General features: G+C 40.6%; 1 non-coding gene across 1 annotated transcript; it reads left to right on the top strand.

The window, feature by feature from the left end:
• The first annotated feature begins 7,939 nt into the window (after nucleotides 1-7,939).
• LOC147423792 (small nucleolar RNA snoR134) lies at nucleotides 7,940-8,085 on the top strand. The gene has a single exon (XR_015186714.1). It is a non-coding gene; the product is annotated as a small nucleolar RNA snoR134 (small nucleolar RNA).
• The last annotated feature ends 213 nt before the right edge of the window (nucleotides 8,086-8,298 follow it).

The raw sequence follows: 8,298 nt of genomic DNA, 5'->3' as shown, positions 1-8,298 counted from the left end.
CCAAAAACACCTCAAAAAACACTGTCTCTCTGACACTGTAAGCTGCGGGTAAACCTGTCCTACACCTGTACTATCTCTCACTGTCCTTTCAATGTCCTATAAGCATAGACTGCAACAATGCCTCAACGGCAGTAAAGCAAAGATGCAATCCCAACTGTCTAACTCATAGTCAATACATCCTAGCTGCCTATCTAAGGGTGCTCGAGGGATCGCTCCAAGACCTGTATCACCGAAAGGATCTCAACATTCGAGAATCCCCCAGCTCAATAAAACCTCACTCGACCCTCAACAAAGGCTGCAGTAAATCTGACAGTACATAGACTTCCCACAAAGTCATACATCCACAAATTGCCCACTGTATGTTGTAACCGCTGCGGCGGTTGTTTGCTGCGTGACTCACAGCCAACAAACCCTCAACAGACATACATCATCTCTGACAATACATCCCATGTAGAAGTACCAGTAATGTCAGGATGAAATCTGGAATATCAAGCAGCAAACACAAGCTACCTGATGAACTAGTGGATGTCGCCTACAGTCTGTGTGTAGATGCGCCCGTGTCGTATGTGACATGCCTCCAAGAACTGTGAGCCGTCCTTCGATGTGTAGACAGCCACAAATCAACACTCTAGGAGTGTCGATATCCTCATCACCTGCAGTCGTAGGCCGAAAAACCCCAAATTTGTAGAGTCGGTTCTGCACCCGTCGAGACCACATAGTCGAAAATGGCTTGCGCAGACCTTTGTCGAAGCCGAACAGTGGCCGAGATGACCTCAGAATGAAATTCTGACCTCAGATTTGGGGCCGTGTCTTCGACTGTCGAATTTCACTCTAATCTGAGCTAGTGACTCTAGCCTCCTACAGTGCTTCCCCGAGCCTCGATCTGAGCTCTGATACCAGTTGAAGGAGTACGAGCGGAAGTGCGACGCGAGAGAGAGTGCGAGAAGAAGAGCACGACGATATGGTGAACTCGCTCTACTCTAATGTGTAGAGCATAGTGAGTTCTTATTAGGTTTTTACAAAAGAATATGTGTACATACCTGGTGGCCTGCCCACTTACCTAGGCGACCACATTGGGCTTTATACCTCAACACTATCTCATAGTCGAGGATGACTATGATTTCAGGAGAGAGGTAATGTCATAAAATCTAATATCTAACCAATCCAAATGATTTTCTCATGTTAAGCTGATCATTTAATGTGGGATAATAAACAAGAATAAGGGTTAGAATATAAACATGTGCTTACAAATCTATCTCAACATGACGCCAATGGTAAAGGGGTCCAAATGAGAGATGGTCTGTCAAAGAGAAATGCTACCTAATGGAGCTTAAAAGACCTTAGGGTTAGCTTCATTAAAGACCTCCAAACGTTAGTGTGAAAAGGTCCTTTGACCTTACGCAAGCTAGGGCTAACCTCGAGATGGGAATCATACCCAAGCATGTGGTGCTAAGATGCTTAAAGTGGTTGTGGGAACCTTGCCCAAAGCTTGAGGTGATTTTTATGCTTAAATGACTAAGGTTTTTGAAATGGTAAATTCAAAGATAATTTCTCAAGAGGCATGAACATCCATGCTTGATTGACTAAGGCTTGAAGTATTCAATCCAAAACAAATGACTTAAGAAGCATAAAAGACACATGCTTGCTTGATTGAATAAGTCCTTGAAGTATTCCATTCAACCAAATGACTTAATAAGCATAAAAGACACATGTTTAAAAGATCCTCCGCAGGTGGCCCTCATTGGTTATAATCCCTTTGTAATCTACTTCTTGTTTTGAAGTACTAAAGCCATTGAGTGGTTGCTTTTCTTGTGGACGTAGCCCACATTGGGTGATATCGTGTGTACTCTCTCTCTCTCTCTCTCTCTCTCTCTCTCTCTCTCTCCTCTATAATCTCTTGTGTGTGAAAATTATCTCTCTTCATTAAGTAATCTACTCAATTATCTACTAAGCTAAGCCCTATTTCCTAACATTGATGTAATGCAAATGGCCTATGAACTTTGAGAATAGTGAAATTAAGAGAATTAGAGTGAGCATTTTTGTGAGATTACTTTGAGAACTTGGAGGGTGAACTTAATTGATGGTAGGAACATAAACATAACACTTAATAACTTGGCATGAACAATACTTTTGCAAAATAGAGAGAGAGAGAGAGAGAGAGAGAGAGAGAGAGAGTATTACAGAACATGACAATAGATGAGGAACGGATTTACTTGGAGCTGGTCCCCCCTCCAAAAGGCGTTTGTATTATAGATTCTCCCATCAAGAGAGACTTTGTTACAATACAATCTTTGTGTTCCTTGTGGCCTTGGTGATGCTATGAAGATGGAAAGCTTCATGCATCACAAGATTAACATAAACTTTGAAAAAAGCATTAACTATCCCAAGCCTCAGTCCCAAGGCCTCAAACACCTTCGAAGGTGAAGAGAGCTAGCGGGGAATGAGGGTAGGGAAGAGGAAGAGAAAACATTCCATAGGAGAAAGAAATAGTTCCTCACTTATCATCACTAGTTCCTCACTTATCATCACTCTTCTTGCTTAGCATAGCATAATAGCATAGTAATGAAGATGAAGAAGATGGAAAGCTTAAGCATTGAAGCATGGCTCTTGGTTGGATTTGCATTCCATAGCCAAGAGTGTTGGTGTAGGCTCTCTACTTCTCAACAAACTTGGAGAAGGAGATGGAGCTCTTGCATTTTGCCCTCCATACAATGAGAGAATGTGTGTTTGTGTGTGTGGGAGAGTATATCCCCCCTCTCATGCTTGGTCCACCTCTCTCTCTCTCTCTCTCTCTCTTGTATTATTTTATTATTTCCTTTGGACATGTGTCCTCTTTTTCTTGTTTGAGAGAAAGAACTTAATTATTTATTTTTATGTATCTAAATTCTCATTGGACCCCTTTAAAACTATACCCTTTTGGAGCTCCCGCATTGCTTCACTCTCACCACCTCGCACTTGGTCAACACCGATCTTTGAGCGAGGTTTCCTGAGTGATCCTAGTTTTCGAGTAGGTCTTGGCAGTGGATACTTGGCACGAACTAAAACTGGGAAATATCCTTAGACACCAATATGGTTTTTGACTCTTCTTGTCCATACATTCACGGTACTAGAATGAGATTCAATGACCAAAATGTCTATTATGGGGATAAAATCTATAGTGTGAAGGTTTACGAGGCTCCTATGAACGGGCACCTAGTCACGGTAGAAGCCCATATCTCACTCTTTGACGATACACTATTTGAAAAATATCAAGGAGATAGAAACATGAGACAAGGCAAACCTATTCATTTACTAATATCACTCACAACTACAAAAGTACCATTCCTTCTATGTGATCTACCAAGATCCATGAACATAATAGACAATGGGTTAAAAAACTATATACAATACATACATACGTATAGGCATACATACATATATACAAACTCCAATAAATACTATATATATATCTATCATAGTAATTCTACTTTATGAGCTGCTAGAACAATATTACAATAAATTTGTTTCCTTCACAGTGTCAAAACAAAAAGTAAAAACTTTATTGACAATATACTCCAAAATTCATAGCAAAATGTATGCTGTTTGATTTCATATTGCTATAATTTCGATCCATTAGATAGTAGCGAAAGAGGCATCTCCGTACAAGATGTACAATATATACCAAAAAGTTTCTAACTATTGCTTGGTCGTGATTTGCATCTCAAAAAGACCTAAGTGTAGTAAAAAAGACTCAGCTGACTTTAATGCTCACACACGTGATTGTCAAATTGTGACATTGCTGCGTTTGCCACTAAGAGCCTGAAATAGTTCGACTTTTGTGAGAGTTGCTTGGTGAATGAACTCATGAGATGATGAATCCAATCCCAATATTTTCAAATACACGTAGTACAAGTGTTTACATGGCATGTATGTCAAGCGTTTGCTTTCTCTTTTCAGAAATCCCTCACACGTGCAAGGAGGAAACTCGCTCAGAGTCACTGAGTAGTTGACACCTAATGCTTGCGAGCCTTCAGTACTTATGTAGAAAATATGAGACTCATTGAATAAAACAATGGCCTCACGAGCCAATTGCGTAGACAAGGTTCTTACTTTCTGAATTCTAACCTGGAACTCTTTGGTCAAATTTGCTCTCCACTTAACAGGCTTACCGTCTCTAAATTTTGGCCGAAAAGAAATAAGCGCTTGCAAAGAGGTCGATGTTGCATTTGCTGTAGTTTATCTGATTGAGCTTTTACCTGATTCAAGTGAAAATCCATTTTCCTCAAGGATTTGTACCTCTTGTGGTTGCAACAAAGTTCCCTCATCCACTTGCCACACTCCTGGAGCAGGGCCAATCAAGCATGGTCCTCATCAACCTCCCAAGAGTGTGTTGGGGATGAGTTACAAAACCAAATAAACCCACCCACAAGACCTCCAGGATACTTCCTTCGACCCCAAAAGCAAGGTGTAGGTACTCCATCTTTGCTATTATCAATCCCTGCATTACTATATGCTTCACACCTTCCACTTTGCCCTGGTAATCTTCCAAAACAAGTCATTTTCTTTCCTGGTTTGGTTCTTCTGATAGCCCACACTGTCTTTGGAATACTCCTCTTCACATATTCTCCTTTTCTCTCACCTTCTGGTTTATTTTTGTAACTATGACCCTCAGTAACAGTTACAAATTCTAGCCTATGACTATCTTCTTCAAGGATCTCTCTTGGATCAACCTGCAACGGTCACTTTGCACGCACACTCCGTTTACCCATTGCAGAATGTTGCATCTCTGGAGACTGAATCCCCATTTCAACTATAGATGAATGAGCAAGGTCTGCTAGTTTTCTATTCAATGTCCGGCTTGCATTTTGACTACTGAATCTCTCTGCCATATCTTGTATTCCAGGGCCTGTTCCAGCATGAATACCTTTCAAGTATGCATTACACTTCACACTTTGCAAAAATAGCCATCGACATGTCAAATCATGTGGCCTCACAAAGGGATATCTGGCTTTTAAAACCAACTCTAGCATGCATACTTGCATGTTTAGCCTCTGCTAGATTAGTAGTGGGCACAAAAACACCTGACTCATCTTGAATAACAAACCAAGATCCCCAGTGGAATGCTCTCACATCCCACCAAGCAAGCCAAGTTTCCAATGATGGTATCTCATCCTTGATTGCATGACCTACGTGCCAAAATTTTCTAATTTCATTCTTGTAGTTGTCTCTTGTAGTTGTCTGCAGCCACATCAAATGGTGCATTTTGCCATTTTCGACACAAGGATTTATGCTCCTTCTGAAATGAAGGACGGATACACTTACGTGTGTGGTGAACCATGCTCTGCTCCCAATGGAAAGTACAACTCCTCTCTTTTTCACGTACCTTTTTTTTGGCCCACCAAAGTAAACTGCACGCACTGCAAGCCAATTTGCATTTGCCTCGTCTGCCATGAATCCACGAAACTCTCGTTTCTCAAAACCATTTTCATGAACCATAGAATTCAACATTTTCCAAAACTCAGTTTGAGCAAAGCGATCCTGGACCTTGAACTCACATGTGGCAATAGTCAAAAGAGAACACACATAAGGGTCATATACATGTGCAGTCATTGTGGGCCAGCCAGAAAATCTATGTATGTGATCAAAATGAACCCATATTTCTTGCAAGTTTCCACCAAGTCTCATTCTATTAATCAAATCAAGTCCACTACTAGGTCCCCTAATTGACATTTTAAAAACATGTGGTTGATGTTTGTCACTTAACTGCCCTGGGAACAACACACTGTGTATGAAAGGGTAGCGGCAACGATTCTTCAAGTTTAACACAACTTCAAGTCCCGTTGCAGTGATATTCTTCTCTCTTTTGGCATACTCTAAACATCTTCCTATCCTCCTTTTATTTGAGAAAGGAGTGGCATACTCAAGAATGTCTGCAAGTTCATCCTCTCCAATCTTTGAGTTCCCCTCTTGATTGTCTTTCATTAGCATGTCCAAAATATATAAGATCTTGAGTAACGGCACCCTCCAGTTGTTTTGGAGTAGTGAAAGGATTTAGCTTTGCACGTGCTGCAACCTTCTCCTCTATTTGTTTTTCAATGGCTCTGCTCACACCCTCTTCATAAGGGTGCTTATGATTACCCAGATGAATCACACATCTTGTAGTGTTGAAATGATCACTAGGCACACAATAGTAAATTATTGCATGACACAAATACACACACTCAGGCATTTGTGAGCAGTGCTTGCAAACTATATTACCATGTTGAAGCCCTACAAGAACAACATGACAAATTTGTTTCATTCTTCCTTTCCAGTGTGTTTCATTTTGATAATGTAGTCTCAAGTAGTGAGGACAATCAATATTGATGCACCGAAGGTGTCCAAGACAACGACTCAAGCGCACAAGACCATCAAAACAATCTGAGCTGCATGTGACGTACTCCATCCAAGAGTGACCATCATACTTCGGCTCCATTCCATGCATTGTTGACTTCTCTTCACAAGGCGGGAGCTCAAATGCAATGTACCCATCGTAAACTTTGGGCAGTTCTTCAACTTTAACAATCTTTGTAGCACTTTGCATAGCGACATGCAAGCTACTATTTAAGGGAAGCTGTTTAATCATATCAATGACACTGTGAGTTTTTGGTGTTTCAGTAGGAATGAACTCAACAGAAGTAGGAGTCTCATGTAGAGCAATATCAATAAAAATCTTATAGAATCGATGTATTTCTGCATCAAGAATAAATCCTTCTTCACCAGTGGAGAGTAGAACAATCTCAAACTTTAAATGTTCATGGCTGAGTGACAAAGGCTTAAGTGAAAAAGGCACCCCTTCTAAGTCAAAATACTCCTCAACAAGATTAAGCTTGATTTCCACAAACCTGCTTTGAAAATCAACACTTAATTATGTCTTGGAGAAGGACCATAGATGGTGATGAATCTACTCATGGTTGATATGGGTAGAAACAAGATGATTGCAGAAACAAGAAAAAACCGGTAGGTGATAGGTGATTGCAGATACAGGCAGGTGATTGCAAAAATAGGTTCAAAAACAAGTGATTGTAGAAACAAGCTGGTGATATGTCGAAACGGGACGACAATAAAAACAGTGCGTTGAACCAACTGAAGGGGAATTCTAGTGAAACCGTCATGAATGCACCTCTATTTTATGAATGATCACATAATTTTAAAAATTTGATGCACTAAATCTTGCCATCATAAAAATAATGCTAAACAAAAGAAGGCTACAGACTAGATCTCTCTCTCTCTCTCTCTCTCTCTCTCTCTCTCTCTCTCTCTCTCTCTCTCTCTCTCTCTCTCTCTCTCTCTCTCTCTCTCTCTAGTTCTCCATCTCTCACTCTAGAAAAGGCCTGCCCATAAAGGTGGACTATTCCCAACAAAGGGAGGAGAGAGAAAAGAGAGTGGGAAATCTTCACATAATGAAATTACAGAGGGACTAATATTGATTTGAATACCTTATATAAATTAGAGACTTGAAAAACACTCAATAAATAACAATCTAAATGTGGTACGCCTGCTTAGAACATTCTCATTGCAAGGCCCTCTCTCAAGAATAGAGTGAAGATGAACAAATAAAAAAAAACGACAAAGCCTCAGAGGTACATATCTCTTCTCCACTGGCTGCGCCATGCTCAAAAAAACACCTCAAATATAGGCTGCACCGGCGTGCCCTTCTTTTGGGGTGTTTTTTGAAATTTTGTTTTCCTTTTGGGTTGCGCATCTGCAAGTATTTCTTAATGCAAAACTTGAGCGGTTTTAGTTTTCAGTGTTTGGGTCGATTCAAGCATTTGAGACAACGTTTGGTTCAGATTTTCAAATTTGTATTACAGAAATTTGGCTTGATGCTATACTGAGAGAGAGAGAGAGAGAGAGAGAGAGAGAGAGAGAGAGAGAGAGAGAGAGAGAGAGAGAGAGAGAGAGAGAGAGAGAGAGAGAGATGCATGGTTAGTAACCCCGGGCTGCCCTTATCTGACCAAGAAAGGAAGGTTCGACCCTGTGATCGTGCTACAGAACATGCTCCGTGTTGCAGCCATTTTTCCGTTTCCTCATAGAAATGGCTGTGTCAAAGAGGGCTCTACATTTATAACTAAGGTTAAATTTCCAATTCGCAAGTAGTGATTGGAAAATGCAACAATTGTCGATTTTGGGGAGCGTAGATAAGCAGTACATGCAAGGAAAGGGTCAAGCAGAAGCCGTGGCAGAGGACAGCTTCCATAGTGACAATGAGTTCCATGAATGAGAAGACCTTTTTGTTATAAAACTGCTTTCCTACTTATACAATACCTAAGCAAGGAC

The sequence above is a fragment of the Adiantum capillus-veneris genome, chromosome 26 (genome assembly GCF_014529385.1).
Source record: "Adiantum capillus-veneris isolate H3 chromosome 26, ASM1452938v2, whole genome shotgun sequence".
In the NCBI taxonomy this organism is placed as follows: domain Eukaryota; kingdom Viridiplantae; phylum Streptophyta; class Polypodiopsida; order Polypodiales; family Pteridaceae; genus Adiantum; species Adiantum capillus-veneris.
This window is presented reverse-complemented; position numbering and strand designations above follow the sequence as displayed.